Consider the following 21,061-nt stretch of genomic DNA (forward strand, 5'->3'; position numbering starts at 1 on the left):
CCACACAATAAGGTGACTCACTTGGGTAAAAAAAAAAAGGTATTTCTTGGACTTGAATTGATTCGTATTGCTTCCTTATAAGGTCTGCTGCCCAGTCAGGTCTTTTGTGTTTGGCATGTCGGAGGGGCCAGATGCTTCTTAGACCTCCAGCTCGGAGGGAGAGCAGATAAAACAGGACTTTAACTGCATTCTTCATGGCCGACGCTGGGGCCCACCTATCCACACCCATCCTCAGACCAGCATGAGGGAAGGAGAAAGGGAAATTAAGGGAGAATTACAATGAGTTGGTCGGTCCAAGTGGGTGGGCGAAGGATTTTCTTGGCCCTTGCCACCACCACAGTCACTGTTGTGCCCTTGTTTGACCAGGGAGGGGGAAACTCACATCTGGCACTTAGAGCCATGTTTATCAAAGTCATCAAGAGCACCAACACAGTAAAATGGCTGATGTCTGTCAGTGGGGAGGGAAGGACCCGAGGATGCTGAGTGAAGCTGCATGCCAGTCAGAAAATGAGAAAGAGCAAACTGTGGCTCAATCAAGTAACTGAACCCAACGTGTAGAACCATGACAGGGCATTGTTCAGTTCACAGCAAAGTGGAGGAGGGCCAGCTTAGCTAGACAAATAAATCCAGACACACGAGAAGAAAATAATTAAAAGGCCAGAATGTTGGATCCTAAAAAAACAAAACAAATGCAGAGTATTCCAGAACACAAATGAGCTAGTCAGGTCTAGGAGTGTTAAGGATTCCTGTGGAGCGAGATGCCGCGGAAGCCAGGTCTTCCTGTAGCCTTATTACTCAGGACAAAGGAAGGCCCATGTCACCGAGGCAGGCAGGGAGGGAGTGAGGGGCAGGAACGCCAGACAAGGAAGTGCCTTACTTATCCTATTATGGCTGTATGCAGGTCCAATAAAAGGTTCCAAGTTGTATTAGTCGTACGGGACATGATATACAGGTAACAAAATGCTTACATAACGACAGAGTAAATCACCTTGTGACAGGTTGAAAGTTGCCTACTATACAGGGAAAACGGTGATTGGTAAGCATTTCAAACCTACTAGCAAGACGACTGAAGAAAACACACCATCGCTCTGGCAACTCGATGGGATTCTCCAGTTAAATGTCCTTTTTAGTCCAGGATAAATGCTTAATCTGTATCCAGGCAACCAGCCCTATAAACAGAGATGTCACACGTAACTCTGGGTAAAGTAGGACATTGGAAGCTTAACATGGAACCATAAAACAGCATATGTGCCGTGATGTGGGTGAGTGACCTACCGATGGGCATGGAAAAATAAGGGAAGGATGTGTATAAATGAGGCTGCATGAGGGCCTTCCAGATGGCAGGACGATGATGCCTCACACATGGGCCGTGTGTGTGTCTCCTCAGCAGACTCCTTCGCTAGACCAGGCCAAAGACAACACGGCACTCCAACCAGAGAGGTTAGAGAGAACGGATCAAACAGTGAGGACGGCCCTATTTCTATCCCCCCAGCGCCTGGATACAGCAGTCAGACGGGACCTAGCGACTTGAAACGAGGCTTCAAAATTCTTCAAACATTTCTATATTTACAGCTATTTTGCGTCACGAGACTGCTAGCATGAGGAGTTCCAAAAGCAACCAGCTGGCTGGGGGCGGGGGGGAGGCGCGAGAGAGAGACACCCAACCCACTCGCTCACTCACTGCCCCTTTTCAAAGAGCTGATGGAGTTTGCGATGGATCGGGCAGAAAAATAACACTGACGAAAGCTTCCATCCAGACATGTTAGCACATATGATTATGGAAAGTAAAATAGTAGTCACTTTTTCGGTTGCATCAGAAGAAAAAAATAGAGTAGACTCCAGAGGGGGGAGGAAAGGGAAGCCTAGCGTCTAAACATTCATCACCCAGAGAACATGTATATTTTCTGATCACAAGAAAAATAATCCAGAAGGAATTCTGTTTTGAAAGCCGCCTGTTAGATCCTAGGCTTAGGACGCAGGAGAGGAGAGAGAGATGGCAGAGGGGAGCAGCGGTTCCACATGTATGCTCTACAGTACAGTGCAGAAGGGAGATCGACAGAAATACAGGCCCATAGTAATTATCCACATAGAATTACAGAAGCACGGCCAGAGGCAACAGTAAACATAATTGACACAATCACTCAAAGCTAGTTTTAGACCATTCACATCCAGACTAGAATAAAAATGTGTGGTTTTGGAGTGGGAGTATTACAAATGACAGGAAGAAAGAGGGAAGATCCTATTCAATCTTTGAAGGCGCTGCGGGCAATTCCATGGTAATGGAGTGATACTGTACATTTTTAAAGTAAAAATCAGTCTCAGCAACAGTCAAACATTTTGGACACCTACTCATTCAAAGGTTTTTCTATATTTTTACTATGTTCTACATTGTAGAATAATAGTGAAGACATCAAAACAATCAAAATATATTTAATATTTGATATTCTTCAAAGTAGCCTACTTTGCCTTGATGACAGCTTTGCACACTCGTGTTATTCTCTCATCCAGCTTCACCTGGAATGCTTTCCCAACAGTTTAACACTTTTTTGGTTACTACATGATTCCATATGCATTATTTCATAGTTTTGATGTCTTCACTATAATTCTACAATGAATAAAATAGTAAAAGTAAAGGAAAATCCTTGAATGAGTGTGTGTGTCCAAACCTCTGACTGGTACTGTATATATCAAACAAATACTGATGATTGCAAAGGTACATTTCCACCAAAGATTCTACAAAAACACATCTACTTGAAGAACAAGCGCAGACGTAAAGTTTGGTGCTGTTGGTGCCGTCATTCTGTTACCAAACATTGCATATGCTCTGTTCAAGTAAATGTGTTTTTGTACATTTTTTTAACCATAAACGCAATTGTTTAAAATCTGGATGTCTTACCGTGTTTCGACCATAGGATTCTTAAGGGGATTGTTTAATAAACACTTCCTTCCTTTTTTGGTGGAAATTCTTAAAAGTAGTCCTTGTGCATAAAGTTGTATGCTTCGTTTAACTTAGCAATCATTGGTTTTTGTCTCAGCATCACTCTGTTACCATGGAATTGTGCTTTCTCAGTGTTGTTACTTACTGCCCCACACTCACTTTCAGGCAACCAGCACACAGACCACAGTACCTGCCTGCAGGGCCATAACTACACATGAGAACACCAAGGTCCAGACCTCGGTCATTTAAAAAAAAAATTGAATGTATTTTTAGGAACTCAGTCGGGGACTCAACTTACAGTGGAGAGTTAGAATAGCAGAATACACAAGGTGTATTCTGAATCAGCAGAGATGTTGATACAGGTGTCCGTCATCCCTCTCTCTTTCTCACCCTCCTCCTCGCCCCCATTCTCCCTCCCTGTCCTCTTGTTCTCTCCCTCTATCTGCAGGGGCAGACCAGAGAGGAGGCGAACTATCTGTCATTCAGAAAGGCTAAGCAGCCATCCAGGAGCGCGCCCTCTCTTTCACACGCATGCGTTATAGTCAACCGTCAGACACCGAGAGAGGGGGCCAGAGCGGGATGTTTAAAACATGCCTGGTGGTTGCCACAGCAATGTGAGCCAACGGGTCATTAAACTCCAACGCCCCCACTCATGGATATCAAGGCTAGACAGAGGCCAAGAGTGTTATCTCAGGGTCCGAGTGACATCACTCAGTGAGGACTCATTCACATGTAGTCCAGCAGGTCTCTCCCTCCCCCTCTCCCTTCGGGCTGAAAACAGAGAGGGCCAGAGGGAGAGTGGCTGTAAGACAGGGATGTGAAAAATTGACAATTTTCCGTGCTGTTTAAAAACCATTAAAAAAAATAAAAACCGTTTTCCTTTAAAAATCACAATGCAGAGTATGGTCCTACTGCGTATGAACACTAAGGGGAGAATTAAGTTCTATCTTCCACAGTAATAGGCTGAATCTCATTGCTGAACAACTGGCTCCTAAAGTCCTTTATCGAGTGGCCACTTGTTGTTGTGTTCGATAGTGATCACTCTAGTTTGCAAGTGTTTTGGCTAAAATTAGCATTGAGACGATGCACACTTGACGTCCCAACTGCAGTTTATCAATATTCCAAAATTCAAAATCTATTCGCCAGCACGGTCTCCTGCGCCCGCGCCCGTGACATGACTCGCTCTATGAAACATGGTCTCCCGCGCCCCTGACTTGACTCGCTCTATGAAACATGGTCTCCAGCGCCCCTGACTTGACTCGCTCTATGAAACATGGTCTCCTGCGCCCCCGTCTTGTACATGACTCGCTCTATGAAACATGGTCTCCCGCGCCCCTGACTTGACTCGCCCTATGAAACATGGTCTTCCGCGCCCCTGACTTGACTCGCTCTATGAAACATGGTCTTCCACGCCCCAGTCTCGTACATGACTCTCTATGAAACATGGTCTTCCGCGCCCCAGTCTCGTACAGGACTCTCTATGAAACATGGTCTTCCGCGCCCCAGTCTCGTACAGGACTCTCTATGAAACATGGTCTTCCGCGCCCCCGTCTCGTACAGGACTCTCTCTATGAAACATGGTCTTCCGCGCCCCAGTCTCGTACATGACTCTCTATGAAACATGGTCTTCCGCGCCCCCGTCTTGTACATGACTCTCTATGAAACATGGTCTTCCGCGCCCCCGTCTCGTACATGACTCTCTATGAAACATGGTCTTCCGCGCCCCCGTCTCGTACATGACTCGCTCTATGAAACATGGTCTTCCGCGCCCCCGTCTCGTACATGACTCTCTATGAAACATGGTCTTCCACGCCCCTGACCTGACTCGCTCTATGAAACATGGTCTCCTGCCCCCCCGTCTCGTACATGACTCTCTATGAAACATGGTCTCCCGCGCCCCCGTCTTGTACATGACTCGCTCTATGAAACATGGTCTTCCGCGCCCCCGTCTCGTACATGACTCTATGAAACATGGTCTTCCGCACCCCCGTCTTGTACATGACTCGCTCTATGAAACATGGTCTTCCACGCCCCCGTCTTGTACATGACTCTCTCTATGAAACATGGTCTTCCGCGCCCCCGTCTCGTACATGACTCTATGAAACATGGTCTTCCGCGCCCCCGTCTTGTACATGACTCTCTCTATGAAACATGGTCTCCTGCCCCCCCGTCTCGTACATGACTCTCTATGAAACATGGTCTTCCGCACCCCCGTCTTGTACATGACTCGCTCTATGAAACATGGTCTCCTGCCCCCCGTCTTGTACATGACTCTCTCTATGAAACATGGTCTCCTGCGCCCCCGTCTCGTACATGACTCGCTCTATGAAACATGGTCTTCCGCGCCCCCGTCTCGTACATGACTCTCTATGAAACATGGTCTCCCGCGCCCCCGTCTTGTACATGACTCGCTCTATGAAACATGGTCTCCTGCCCCCCCGTCTCGTACATGACTCTCTATGAAACATGGTCTTCCGCGCCCCCGTCTCGTACATGACTCTCTCTATGAAACATGGTCTCCTGCCCCCCCGTCTCGTACATGACTCTCTATGAAACATGGTCTTCCGCGCCCCCGTCTCGTACATGACTCTCTATGAAACATGGTCTTCCGCGCCCCTGTCTCGTACATGACTCTCTATGAAACATGGTCTTCCGCGCCCCCGTCTCGTACATGACTCTCTATGAAACATGGTCTTCCGCGCCCCCGTCTCGTACATGACTCTATGAAACATGGTCTTCCGCACCCCCGTCTTGTACATGACTCGCTCTATGAAACATGGTCTTCCGCGCCCCCGTCTCGTACATGAGACTCTATGAAACATGGTCTTCCGCGCCCCCGTCTCGTACATGACTCTATGAAACATGGTCTTCCGCGCCCCTGTCTCGTACATGACTCTCTATGAAACATGGTCTTCCGCGCCCCCGTCTCGTACATGACTCTATGAAACATGGTCTTCCGCGCCCCTGTCTCGTACATGACTCTCTATGAAACATGGTCTTCCGCGCCCCCGTCTCGTACATGACTCTATGAAACATGGTCTTCCGCGCCCCCGTCTCGTACATGACTCTATGAAACATGGTCTCCTGCCCCCCCGTCTCGTACATGACTCTCTATGAAACATGGTCTTCCACGCCCCTGACCTGACTCTCTCTATGAAACATGGTCTCCTGCCCCCCCGTCTCGTACATGACTCTCTATGAAACATGGTCTTCCGCGCCCCCGTCTCGTACATGACTCGCTCTATGAAACATGGTCTTCCGCACCCCCGTCTCGTACATGACTCGCTCTATGAAACATGGTCTTCCGCGCCCCCGTCTCGTACATGACTCGCTCTATGAAACATGGTCTTCCGCGCCCCCGTCTCGTACATGACTCTCTCTATGAAACATGGTCTCCTGCCCCCCCGTCTCGTACATGACTCTCTATGAAACATGGTCTTCCACGCCCCTGACCTGACTCGCTCTATGAAAAAAAAGGCACTGGGGCAGAAATAGACTGAGAAATCTGTAAAAACTTTTTATTCTTATATCTTCTTTTTATTCTACATCTGCCAGGCCTCGCAATGCCTCTTTATTCTTTTATCTGCCAGGCCTCGCAATGCCCCCTAGAGTGTGGATGTAATTCCCACAACAACAAAAAACCATGCCCGAATATAATAATTATAATTCCCTACTCCAGGCTGCCAAATCGCCTTGCTCCAAAGCACCTTTCACTCACATGGCTCTCTCAGATATCGCAATTCTTATTAGCCAGTGACCGTCACGTGATCGTGCCCTTTTCACAGGAATCGCAACTTCGAAGTAGGCAACTAGTGAAGACAGACATCGGGGATGCAACAGCGCACGTTGAATTCCAAGGTGCATATTGGAGATGTTTGAAGAACTGCCCACATTTACTTTGTCAGACAACAAGATGAGTAACGAACAGCAAAATAACTAGCCTATGTCACTCTACTATCCCCAATTTTACAAAAGTTGACCTATTCTATTGGTCAGCTTGTCCTTCTGTGCCAGAAATAAATCTTCCAAAAACAGACTCTGGGACAGCTGTGGGGTGATAGATTAATACAACCACAGTAAATTAAAACAATAAAAGCAATGAGGCTGACGCAACAGATCAGAAAGTTTAGCTTAAAATGTTGATAGCCTTAATAGTTTATTTCTTCACATTATAAGCACAGCAATGTGCACACTGCAGTAAGGCTATAAGCAGGAATGTTCCAAATTGCACTTAGCGGGCAAACACTGTTCTCCAAAGTACACCGCATGGGTTGTTAATATGATTAGGATTGTGTCTTTGGCTGCTGTAAAACAAAATTAACACGAGAGAAATGCTGGTTTCAATGGCATATTAGGAAGTGTTTAGAAAACAATCCTATGGTCGGAACATGGTAAGACATGCATCATAAATAAATAAAAACATCCAGATTTTAAACAATTGCGTTTATGGTAAAATAGTTTCACAATGTTGACCGCCTCCGCTTAGATTGCAAGGTGGGTGATGTTGTGGTGCGGTTTGGCTCCTCCCTCCTGTCAGCGTCAGTCTGGACATGACCGACTGTAGCCAATACACACAGGCCATCACCTACACTGAAGTCAAATCAAGCTTTATTTATACAGCACATTTCAGACATGGATTGCAGCGCAATGCGCTTCACAGGAAAAAACATTAAACTATGAAAATAAAAACAAACATTTACTACACAACAAACATAAGAGGAAAAAACAAAAAGAACAATAAAAGGTTGGCTAATTATTTATGTACATTTACATGTTTTTCTTAACAGAATAACTAGTGTTTTTTTGCAATTGGCTATTTAATGGCTTGGCGCGCTGGCAGATTGGGCACCTCACCAGATTGGGACCAAATGGCCTTACCCCTAACATCACGAAATTCCAGGCCTGACTCCTGCACAAATTATGTGCAAGTATATTGGTCACTAGTGATGTAAATCAGCTGATTTAGCTTGTTGTAGCCTGTGTTACTGATAAACACAGGGATAGAATTTTAGCTAGCTAGTTAAGGATGTTGGGCACGGCACTGATAGACAGCGTGCCACTTGTCACTTATTAACGGCAGTTTGACAGCTTGCCTTTCAGCGCAATTTTTCAAACTACGATGAGGTGGAGTGCTTTACATCTGTGACAAATCATATGAAAGATCCATATCTCCTCCTAACGTTATAGCATTGTTGCGTTAGGTATTTGTTGAATTTACATTTTTCCCTTTATGATGATCAGGTCCTTTTAGTGGTAGTTTTGTGATAACTGCACTGTGATAAAAAAAATTAAAACAATTCGGTTAGGGATTTTTTCTTAAGCTTTTAACGTCCCAATTTCAGTCAAATATTTTACCGTTTAGAAATGTTCACACTCCTAGTGTAAGATCAGGGCCTGTATTCACAAAGTCTCAGAGTAGGAGTGCTGATCTAGGATCAGTTTAACCTATTAGATTAATAAGATTATATGGACAGATCCTAGATAAGCACTCCTGCTGAGATGCTTTGTGGATACTGGCCCAGGACAGTTAAGTTACAGTAGTCTTATGCCTGGTGCTTATGTTGGCTTACCTCAAAAATAAATTACTAGATTATATTTCTTACGGCATAATTGGCTACAGCAGGCAGGGCTGTCACTCTCTGAACAAATGAGGTGGCTTTGGTTGCTAGGTGCTCCAGGTTGTTGCCTAGATGCCCTCTCACTGACACCAAATACGCTAATCACAGCTCCCGATCCTTCTAGAGGTCATGTTTAACAAGCAGCCTGTGGTTCCTCCCCCATACCCTCTCTTTCGCACTCCAACACTCCCTCTTTCTCTCTGGTTAAGAAGTAAAACAAAACATAGCAGCAAGGCTAGTTACGAGTTAAGAAAGAACTGCCAAGAAGAGAAAATAACACTTTTTACCCATGTCTCTCCCTATTCATCATCATCCATCCTCCCCTCACACACTTTGAAGTGTGAGTACGAGAGACACCTCTGGCAAAGTCTTGTCAACCACACATTTGCTGTCAACGTCTTCTCATCTCAAGAGTTCCTAGAACAGCAGCAAGCTATCGCTCTGGGAGACCAAACGTCAACAAGAGCCCTTGGGATGAACTCCTGTAGCTTGTGGTATGCTGGCGAGGCCAGGCTGGACCAGCCGGCCATCTGCCAACCACAGGCCTAGAGAACTAAAAACAGAGGACCGTCTCGACCGAAAAAGCAACAGAAAATAAGAGGCCCATCTTAAATCCTGCGAGTGAAGAAAAAGATGCTTAGGAAAATGTGTCTAGCTCAACTACCATGGTACAGGAGTTGAAAGACCCATGACAATACTCAAAGTAGTACAACAGTCTGAGTAGAAATGGCTGTAAAATGCATGTCAGCTCCATTTCAATTCAGGAAGTACAATGAAATTTCAACTCCAATTCTTTTTCAATGCTTTTCAATGAGGAAAATGTGGAATTGGAATTTGGTTTACTTTTCTGAATTGACTGGATTTGAAATGGAATACTAAGGGGAAAAAAGTTAAAGGATTTTGAGATACTTTTGACTTCAGAGATAGGCCTATTGTGCAAGTACCAGTGTGTGTGGTACATGAAGTTATCTGAGACGATCATTCAAAAACAGGTTATGTAATGTAGACATGTACAGTCCTGTACTAAGAATTTTCTGTGGATAGATAAGATATCCTGCGAATTAGAGTCCGATGTTCACCTTCCTCACATGAAGAATGCACCTTGAACCAAACTGGAATGGATTCTGAAAAATGACAAATATTTCTCCCTTTTCCTGAACGTGCCCCCCCCCACTCCCACTCTTTCCAGCCCACTAATGCACGACATTCCAGTGTTTTCAACACTGGTACCACACACAATGTTAAACACAACACAAGTTTCCACCCTGACCCAGACATTCCTTTTAAGGGTAAGCACTTCAGATATATTTTCATTAACTTCCGAAAATACCCCTGGAACTGGGCTGGAGAGGACCCTATGAACCCCTGGAACTGGACTGGAGAGGACCCTATGAACCCCTGGAACTGGGCCGGAGAGATGAGGGAGGACTCATGTGAGAACAGCGGGCCGGAGAGGAGGGAGGACTCATGTGAGAACAGCGGGCCGGAGAGGAGGGAGAACTCATGTGGGAACAGCCGAGGAAGGAGCCGTAGATAAGAATGTTGGGAGCCCACGCTGAGAAATATTGGCCTGTCCAGAAGATTCAAGGGACACACAAAAGAACTGTAGCTGAGGAATTAAGGAGAAATCTCGTAACTTTTTTCTCCCTGTTAACTTCCCCGTCCATCCCTCTGTCCCAGTTCAACCGCTGTGACTCTAAATGATTTCTGAGCACTTACCTCCTTTTCTTTTAATCAAAGGATTGCATTTCGTGGGCCATTCTTGAGAAGCCTTTTGTATAGGCACAGTGTAGCCTACTGTATCTGTATAGGACCCTTCTGGGTTCAAAGTCACAACAGGGCCTGGACGTCCATGATAACCATCCAAGTCAGCCCATTACCGTGGGAGAAAGTACTCAAAACATGGAGTGGCTGCTTCTTTGTGCCAACCAAATGTTGATCCAAAGTGGCGAGGGGCAACTGATTAAACATGAGAGAACTTATCGCCTTCAACACTTTGCCACCAACACAATTCTTGGCATGAGTACAATAATGATCATGTTGGCTTTCTCTAGAGGGTGACTAGGAGAAAGAGAAGTTAACAAAATACTTTTTTTCTATGGTCCAATCGCAGTCCAAAGAATCATGCATACCAGGATGTTATGATGGCTCTGCAGAAAAACAGAAAAATATCAAACTAATACAGGTCATCGTGCAACTAAGCAGGAACATTGTAATATTCTGGTGTTGCAGCAACAATGACAAAATCAGTCTCCGTTTCAGAGACAAGGAAATGGAGGATGGCCCAGCAGTAAGGAGACAAGGAAATGGAGGATGGCCCAGCAGTAAGGAGACAAGGAAATGGAGGATGGCCCAGCAGTAAGGAGACAAGGAAATGGAGGATGGCCCAGCAGTAAGGAGACAAGGAAATGGAGGATGGCCCAGCAGTAAGGAGACAAGGAAATGGAGGATGGCCCAGCAGTAAGGAGACAAGGAAATGGAGGATGGCCCAGCAGTAAGGAGACAAGGAAATGGAGGATGGCCCAGCAGTAAGGATGTGCATCTTTCCTTTTCAAGACGATTCAATACTCATCTCTGAAACATAGTTTGAAACAACTCGGTTAGATACGATGTGAATCACTAACAGGTCGACCGACTATGATTTTTCAACGCCGATGCCGATTACTGGAGGGACCAAAAAATCTGATACTAACTGGTATCTCATATATATATATATATATATATATATATATATATATATATATATATATATATATATATATATATATATATATATATATATATATATATATATATATTTGTAATAATGACAATTACAACAATACTGAATGAACACTTATTTTAATACATTAATAAAATCAATTCAGTCTCAAATAATGAAACATGTTCAATTTGGTTTAAACAAAGTGTTGGAGAAGAAAGTAAAAATGCAATATGTGCCATGTAAAAAAGCTAACGTTTGAGTTCCTTGCTCAGAACATGAGAACATATGAAAGCTGGTGGTTCCTTTTAACACGAGACTTCAATATTCCCAGGTAAGAAGTTTTAGGTTGTAGTTATTATAGGAATTATAGGACTATTTCTCTCTATACCATTTGTATTTCATATACCTTTGACTATTGGATGTTCTTATAGGCACTATAGTATTGCCAGCCTAATCTCGGGAGTTGATAGGCTTGAAGTCATTAACAGTGCAATGCTTAAAGCACAGCAAAAAGCTACTAGCAAATGCAGGAAAATGCTGTTTGAATGAATGCTTACGTCCCTACTGCTACCTACCATCGCACAGGTAGACTGCTCTATCAAATCATAGACTTAATAATACAATAACACAGAAATACGAGCCATGGTCATTAATATGGTCACATCCGGAAACTATCTTTTCGAAAAGAAAACATTTATTCTTTCAGTGAAATACGGAACCGTTCTGTATTTTATCTAACAGGCGGCATCCATCAGTCTAAATATTCTTGTTACATTGTACAACCTTCAATGTTATGGTCATGATTATGTAAAATTCTGGCAAATTAGTTATCAACAAGCCAGGCGGCCCAAACTGTTGCATATACCCTGACAGCGTACAATGAACGCAAGAGAAATGACACAATCTCTTTAGTTAATATTGCCTGTTAACATTAATTTATTTTAACTAAATAATCAGGTTTAAAAAAATATACTTCTGTGTATTGATTTTAAGAAAGGCATTGATGTTTATGGTTAGGTACATTCGTTCAACAATTGTGCTTTTTTTTGCAAATGAGCTTTTGTTAAATCATCCCCCGTTTTGCGAAGTAGACCGAGTCGATGATAAATTAACAGGCACCGCAGGACAAGCTAGTTAACCTAGTAATATCACCAGTTTAATGCTAGCTAGCCACTTTGACTCCTTGCAGCACTCACGTAACAGGTGATCAGCCGGCCACACAGTTTCCTCGTGGAATGCAATGTAATCGGCGTCCAAAATTGCAGAATACCGATTGTTTTGAAAACTTGAAAATCGTCCCTAATTAAATCAGCCATGCCGATTAATCGGTCGACCACTAATCTGAAGCAATGTGTTTAAATCACCTTTGTAGCCTACTTGTGCTGCCCAAAATGGAGGACTTAATAAAGCTTGCATTACAAACCTGAATGTTCTATATATATATATATATATATATATATTAAACAGTATGAGACAAGTGAGGTAGAGACAAGAGCAAGCGACAATAGGTTTAAAGGTAGTGGACCATATGGGTAAATCATTCAGAATGGTCTTTTTTATGGTCTCTGTTCTGACCAATTGCTCATATTCCAACACATTCCTTCACCGGCACACCTCCTATGCTAGCCTCTAACACTCTTTAACGGATCTGTCAAAAGCCTCCAAGCTCATATCAACTCACAATACAAACGTGGCAGCCATGGAGAGACTTTCCCAAGTGCACTGTCTTGAGGTCTGGAAACAAAGGCTACAAAGTTCACACAAATGAAATATTTCATGGCTCAGGAATTTTATCTCAAGTGTGTTTATATCTTTCCCCTCGGAAAGAGGTGTAGGTAAATTTATCAACATCCAGCTAATGCTAGGAGTTTATTTAGCTGAGCCAGCCAGCCCACTGCTCATCACCTAATATTTACTATTACAATTGGGTACAGAAGAATATAGCCTTTGAGACATTACGTACTGACAGTATCCTAAGGGACGATCTGAGGCACATCCCATTGATAACATGAAGGCTGCCATCACATAGCCACATGCTCCAACAAAAAAGACCACCAAGGAAACGCCACTCTTCTCTCCGATTGCCAGATCCAATCTAAGCATCCAACAATGAGTTGCCCATTTTGCACCCTTTTGACACTAACGAGGCCAAAACGAGTCACTGGTAAAAAAGGATCAACGCAAAGCCACTCAAGACTCAATCATGTTGGACACTTCGACTGTACCCGTCATCTTCCTGCCAACACACACTATCCGTCCGCTTGTGGCATACCCAACCCCAACTTTAAGTTCAGAAGGCAAACATGAACATGCACAGACAAACACCAAGTGGAACTTAAGTTGCCCCCGGGCTTTACCATACAGTGCCCTGCTCTCAGTGCCGGTTTTGCCCTAGCTGACATCTTTGGAGTGACAACAGATCTCCTCCAGTAGGTCAAAGGCCGTTCTTTAATGAGTGAGTGAACAGCATGAACAGTGTGAACTGGGAACGCTTTACTGATATCAGATCAGTGGTGCTGCAAGAAACTACAGACAGCGGACAATTGGTTTGAACTCCAGCTGAAATCACAGAGACAAGACCGTCACCCACCCACCACTGATAAAAGCAGGCCTGGGGGGAAAGGGTTGAGGACCACTACCACTTTGCAGGGTCTTAAAGGCAGGATTGGGGGAAAAAAACACCAATAAACACACCTCAAAAAGGCAAAGCTAGTGTTAGCAGACTCCATAGAAGCATCTAGAACTCCCCTATAGTACGTACCCTTTGCTGGCGCTCAGGCAGCAGTGTCCATCTGGTCTGCGTAGCATCAACACGAGACACTGTCCCGGATACTCAGACCATTATTTCATTATCACAATAAACGTGGGCTGTGTGCTTCACTAAACACAATCATCTGCGCTATTTCAACAAGGTCCTTATTAAAGAAACCTGGAACATCATTCTCTACATCTTTGACTTTGCTATCCCGGAAGACTAAGTATTTTCAGACATATATAATCTAGGGCTATAGACCGTTACAGTTCTATGAAATACACCAACACCGGAACACTTGACCTGCCCGGTAGTTTAAAAACCAACATTTTCCATTTAATCTCCAGACTGGTCATTGAGCCACTCTGTAATCCTCAGGTCCAGCTAGTAACTCTGATATTTACACTTATTGGACACCCATAATGATTACACGTTGGTTCCAGCCAAAGGCAGCAGATGCCATTTCATTGCATGCTTCCTTCAAGTGGAAAATGAATCATGTGTAAACTCAGGTCGTAAAAAAAAGGACAGGGGGGGGGGGGAATTATTACTTTGGCGACTGAACAAACTCTGCACCTTTGCTTGCTTTCACGCTTGATCATAAAAAGTCAATTTGGAATGGCTAAGTTCACAGGCACTCACTCCTACATTGTCTACACGATTCCAATGAGAGGTTTTCACAGATCCACCTGTACCCAGATACCCGAGATCCGATTTGGGACCGAGCAGGTCGGATCTGATATGATTGTCACGGGTATGTGTAATTTTAACTGACTTGTCTGGAAGGACCTATATACTGTAGATCCAAACATGACTGCTGCGGGGGAGAGCGAGAGAGCCGTTTTTACGAGGGGCACATGTAGCTTGTTGTTGGCCAATCATAAGGCATCAAAGCGGCAATAGGCTACAGTCAAAGGGCCTCCATGTGGGGCAAAAGTTAGGAGATATCTAATCAATGGAAGACGGAATTAAAAGTTAAACAAGAAGGATAGGGTACAACGACCGAGAGCCAACAAGTAGACTGTTACAAACAACTCCATTCACATTATAACGTAACTGTGTAAGACCAGAAAGAGCATGCAACCTCCATTAGCCTAGCTAGCTTCTCCCGGTTTGATGCAGTCAAGACGGGTACTAGTACTCATATTGAATGATAAATAGCCTAGCTATGGCAGATATTAGTCTACTATAGCACAAGTCGGCTTGGTTGGTTGCGGCCTCTCCCTCCCTGCTCGTGTCACTCGCTCACAGTAGCCGACACACAAAGCGCGGCCCCTGCTAGAGCGTCACTGCTCTTTACCTCCTCTTCCTCTCACTTCTTCAGCGCCGGTTAACTGCAGACGGGAAAGCACCACATCCATTTCTGAATGGAAGGCTTCCAATTCCAATCCTCTGAAAATAGTCTTCAGACAACGTAATGTACACTATCAAGCAGTAAAGAGTGACATAACCCCAAAGGAAAAACACCAGAGACCTACCAAGTGACCAGCCAAAGTTGAAAGTAAATTTTGCTACAGTAGACTAGCACGAAGTGGCCAAATAGGAGGTGGAGTAGGACAGCACTCTAGTTTTTGTACTCTCCACTGGGCCAACACATCCACTTGGCCAATGTTCGCACAGACAGAATATGAAGGGATTGCAATTCAAGTGTGGAGCTTGCTTTGTTTGGCATTGTAACCTCTCAATGGTTTGGCACGATGGCGTAAAATGGCCTTTTCCTTGGCTGGAAGCAGCTTGTATCGACAATATTAATGACCATGTACTTCTGAATCCTACTAAGGCAGAAATGGATAGATTATTCCCCTGTATGCACAAATAGGCACAGATGCATGCATTGGAGATTCACTATCTTGCAGTCTAACTATCTTGTACTTGTGTTTCCACCATCAGAAGGGGTGGAAGCAGTAGCAGAGTTAGTAGCTGGCTCTGGGACTTACTGGAAAGCCAGCAGTGATTTGCCTTCATGTCTGAAACAGATCCCCTCTCTATCTTTCTCCCTAGCTCCATTTATATCCCACGGTCCAACCTGCCAGACTACTATTCCCACTGCTGCTACTACTACTACTGCTGAAGGAGCATTGCTCCCGTTCACCCACACACACCAACACAGTCATGAAGAAGGCACGACAACGCCTCTTCAGGAGGCTGAAAAGATTTGTCATGGGCCCTCAGGACCCTTCCCCCCCAAAAAAAGTCCTACAGCTGCACCATTGAGAGCATTTTGACTGGCTGGGTCACCGCTTGGTATTGCAACTGCTTGGCATCCGACAGCAAGGCGCTATAGAAGGTAGTGCCTACGGCTCAGTATGTCACTGGGGACGCGCTACCTGCCATCCAGGACCTCTATACCAGGCGGTTATTATCTTTCTATTTCTCTCTCTGTATTGTTGGGAAGGGCCCGTAAGTCAGCATTTCACTTTTAGTCTACACCTGTTGTTTACCAAGCATGTGACCAATAAAATGTGATGTTCAGACTCAGCATTGCATCTCATTGCTTTGACACTCGTTATATGTGGGCTATGTATGTGGTCCATGTACACATTCAGCAACAAACTTTCACAGGTACCCGAGTCACACACCCCTGCCATTACACACCCCCCCCCCCCCCCTCTTATAGCCGAGATCCCTTTAATGCGTGAATTCGGATAGCCACACTTGCGTTGCCCTCATGTTGGTGCTAGCAAGCAAGTTAGGCAGTGCTAGGTATCAACAGCTAATCCAGTATGGGTTGGAAACTACAGTGAGCTTCGATTGGTCAATAGCAAGGCAATGTCACAGAGTATTTGCATAAAGTTCAGCTTTCCCCAATTTTGGTCCCACCCTGTTCACCCAATGGTTGTTTCGTCACCCCCAACATGATTTGTGGATCTCAGCTGTTTCACCGGAAATCCACCTAGAACGTTGGGGCAATGAAACAACGGAGCCAACATCTGAAGCAAAGTGGGCGGGGGACCATTGGGCGACGCAAACATGGGTGGGGGAGCGTGAATAGAGTGGGACCAAAATTGGGGAAAGCTGAACTTTATGCAAATACTCTGCGACATCACATTGCTATTGACCAAACAAAGCTCACTGTACTTTCCAGACCCTACTGGATTGGCTGGTAGATACCTAGCCTGCTCGCGCCAACATGAGGGCAAATCAATGCTTGACTATCCAAATGTACTGTGTTAAAAGGATTCTCAGCCATTAAGTGTTCACTTTGATGAGACCTGCAGATTTTTGTATCACTGCCCAATTCCCATATTGGTGCAGTGAAATTAAAAATAGCTATCTTTGGGGAAACTCCCTTCCCATGTCAAGTGGATCTTTGAAAAAAGATTGCCACCGATCAAGACAATCTCCAATTGTATCAGGCTGATATTTCCCTGCTGTCTTCACAATTTCAGCATTGACCTAAATGCATTTGATGATTTATCCATAGACATCAAGTTGAAGAACATTACCCATGTCTGTGTCAACGCAGACTACTTGGGAGCCAGCTAAAATATTATCTGTCAAGTATCAATATAGAAAGGGTTTTTACCGCCATCTTCCTCAGAACATTGCAATCGTTATTTACCTTGACAGTTGACCTGTAAAAAAAGCGGCCTACTTCAGGCTACTAAATATTTAAGGTGACAGTGGACTGTGTAGTTGACTAAGAAAAAAAGTGGACTTTTTCGATTTGTGTTAAGGCGAGTGGTTAATAGTGTTGCGAATTCATTTCAAGAAATCGTTCGATCCGGATACATTGTTCTCGAGGAAAACATAAAAATGTCCTGTTCAGAAACCCCCAACATCACATCCTGATAGCGGTAAAGTTACGTCGCCACTGAACGCAAAAGTATCCTAGCAACTCGTAATATTATGAAACGGTCAACTAGCGAGCTACGAAAGAGGAAAACTTCAAACTGTTACACAATTTAACCACCTGGCCGCTCAGCAGGACACAACGTTGTAGAAAGTTCAGACAGTTATAGGCAAATACCTGGCTATGGAAATATGTACCACTGGACAAACATGTCTGACTTGATGAATAATGGAATCACGTCAGTTCTATTCGTCGTTATATTTATTTCTGCAACATTCCACCCCGTTTTCCTACTGAACGTGGCCCAGGTTTTTAACCGCAGTCTGGTGTTTCGTGGAGGCTTCCTTTTGGCTGCGCCAGCAGAAGAGCAGGGGGAGGAGGGGTCAAAACTTGCCGCAGTTCGGGGTCTGCCCGCGTCGAACTCAGGAAGTTACAGCATCCTAGCACAGTTAAATGTTTCCATGTAGTAATATGTGTAGTTTTACAATAGCTAGTTCACCTACCTTGCGATGAAAGAATCTGCGATAGTCCCCAAATTCATTCGGTTAGTGCCGATTAGATGACTAGGTTTGAACCAAAGACAAGTTATTTCACAGATTTCTGGTACACCAGCGGCAGAAGGCTTTTTTTCCTACTTAACTGCGTTCGTTGTTTCTTCCCTCTATTCCCCGCCTGAGCTGTAGGATCAAACCAACACATTCCACCTTGTCCCTAACAATGAAAAAGGTGGGTTTTCCTTTGCGCCGGAAGACCCACCCCTTGTGTGACGAGTATGGGTCTGACCTCAGCAAGAACGCCCTTCCCCGCTGTACAGTCCCGCCTCTCCTCAAGTCTAGCCCATGGATATAGAATGAAACACGTCGAATTCAGAGAGAAAATGACTTGAGCCTCTGAATATTAGAGCTTAGGTTTCCGCACATTGCAATGACCTAAAAAAGAATGTCAGAGCAGTAAAGGGAATGTAGCCTAAGGAAGTCAGCCGTTTCAGAAAATTTTGCAGAAAAAACTTGACTGCATTTGGCCTGTCAATGGACAATATGGTATATCATATAATAAAACAATTTATTTTATGAAAGAATACAAATATTTGTATCAGGCTTTTGGGAAGAGGAACAGGCTGTTTCCATAAATAGGGTCCCTTAGGTCCCTATGTATAAAGTCCCCCTGTACTGGCGAATATCTCACCGCAAGTTGTTGCAGTACAGGGCAGCATGTAGCCTAGAGGTTAGTCTGTCAGGCCAGTAAACAGAAGGCCACTGGTTTGAATACCTGTTGATGTGCCCTTGAGCAAGGCACTTACTCCTAATTTGCTCCAGGGGCACCGTAATAATATGGGTGACCCTGTAAAACAACACATTTCACTGCACATATTTGGTGTATGTGACAATAAAACACACACACACACACACACACACACACATATATATGTATATATATATACAGTACCAGGCAAAAGTTTGGACACACCTACTCATTCAAGTTTTTTTTTACTATTTTCTACATTGTACATAATTCTAAATACAAGATCTGGAGTGAATCTGACATATGGTTCATGAGTGTGTGGATTGTGGATTTTGCTCAACAATAAAGTTTTTTCTTTTTTTAAATATATATATATATACACACATATATATATTGTCGATATTGATATCAATATTGTTCGAATTTGATATATGGAATTGTTTCAAGATGGTTATACTATGGATAATTTAGCTTATGAAAGAAATAAAGAAATATATTAGATCAAATATTGAATCTGGCCTTTACTACTATAGCCCATAGAAACGCATTGCTTATCAGCTTCATTAATGGCAAAAAAAGTGGCAATGACAATAAACCATAAGGAAAAAGGTCTTGAAGTGTCTGTCCTATGTCTAGGAGATATAAGAAAGCTCAAGAAATATATCTTTAAAAACAAATTCAACATGTTTAGGCACAAAACCCCCTCCAGACTTTCATTCTATTTTTAAAACTGGTATTGGTTACCTTCAGAGGATGGTGTAACACTTGTGGGGGTTGTAGAGCAAAAACGTAGAATACCATTGTGGGGTGGCAGGTAGCCTAGTTGTTAGAGTATTGGGCCAGGAACTGAAAGGTTGCTAGGTTGAATTCCCGAGCTGACAAGGTAAAGATCTGTCGTTCTGCCCCTGAACAAGGCAGTTAACCCACTGTTCCTAGGTCATCATTGTACATAAGAATGTGTTCTTAACTGACTTGCCTAGTCATAAAAAAAATGGTGTTTGTGAAAATCTTCCCTTTCCATAGAGTGGACGATACAGATGTTTTCATGAGAAGACCGATTTTCGGGATGTCTCATGGTCTGACAAACGATGCTGTAGTTCGGTCATCTTCCCCCACAGATGCAGAAAGACCACCATAGGTGGATTGAGATGCAGCTCATGCAACAACAAAAAAATATATATCTTTATCTTAAACTGACAGATTTTGATAGGATTTTTAAAACTATGTTACTTAGATTGACGCACATTACGTTAACATCTGACACCAGAGGGATCTATTCTTGCAATATGTAGTCTATGACATTTCACATGTAGATACGATCATTTATCACACAGTAGCTTGGATGTAGTTTAGTTAAGTAAACTATACGCTTCTTAATGGTGGCTTCAGTGTCATTTTTTTGTTTTTTTATCTTATGTTTGTTGGGATGTAAATTTATATAAATATATATATATTTCTTCTTCCTGTAAAGCACATTGCGTTGCATTCCATGTCTGAAATGTTCTGTATAAATAAAGCTTGATTTAATTAGATTTAACTTCTTCCAGTAGCTTAACTTCTCCCAGTGTGAGGTAGTTGGTAGCTTGGTAAACTATATTTTCAGAGTAACTTCCCCAACACTGTCATCTCCATTAGACTTATATAATCAACTGTCAACACACCAGAGGCCAAAGTACATCTGTGTCTCACTGTAATCATGTGACAATAGGGCCAATCACAATGTACCTAACCACAAAGTGCTATTTGACTCCTCCCGCTGCCCATAGTCTTGGCTCAAGTATTGACCACCACAAGCATTTGATTGGGTATTTATTAACCAAAAGCACCAGATGGCGACACCTTGTTCTAATTAAGGTCCAGTTGTTGTGACTGTAACTTAACCAGGAAATAAAGTGGATCAAGTATTTTATCTGTGGAAAGTGTTTAGCCTTCCGTCTGCATTTAATATGGACTTATTTCAGCAGTACATCCTACTTTTCAGCCAACAGGAATTATCAGTTGGACATGTAGACTA

The 21,061-nt window shown here is 43.7% G+C and overlaps 1 protein-coding gene across 2 annotated transcripts in view; it reads right to left on the minus strand.

The window, feature by feature from the left end:
- Positions 1-18,570, minus strand: part of LOC110498152 (leucine zipper protein 1) — a 67,890-nt gene extending 49,320 nt beyond the window's left edge. The window contains exon 1 of one of the 2 annotated variants that reach the window (XM_021574764.3): positions 18,309-18,570. The gene's annotated coding sequence lies outside the window, so the exon portion shown is untranslated. The remainder of the gene's footprint in view (positions 1-18,308) is intronic. The other variant, XM_036955120.2, reaches the window with a different exon arrangement.
- Positions 18,571-21,061: the final 2,491 nt, after the last annotated feature.

Source organism: Oncorhynchus mykiss, chromosome 19, assembly GCF_057628025.1.
Source record: "Oncorhynchus mykiss isolate SJ-2025 chromosome 19, ASM5762802v1, whole genome shotgun sequence".
Classification (NCBI taxonomy): Eukaryota; Metazoa; Chordata; class Actinopteri; order Salmoniformes; family Salmonidae; genus Oncorhynchus; species Oncorhynchus mykiss.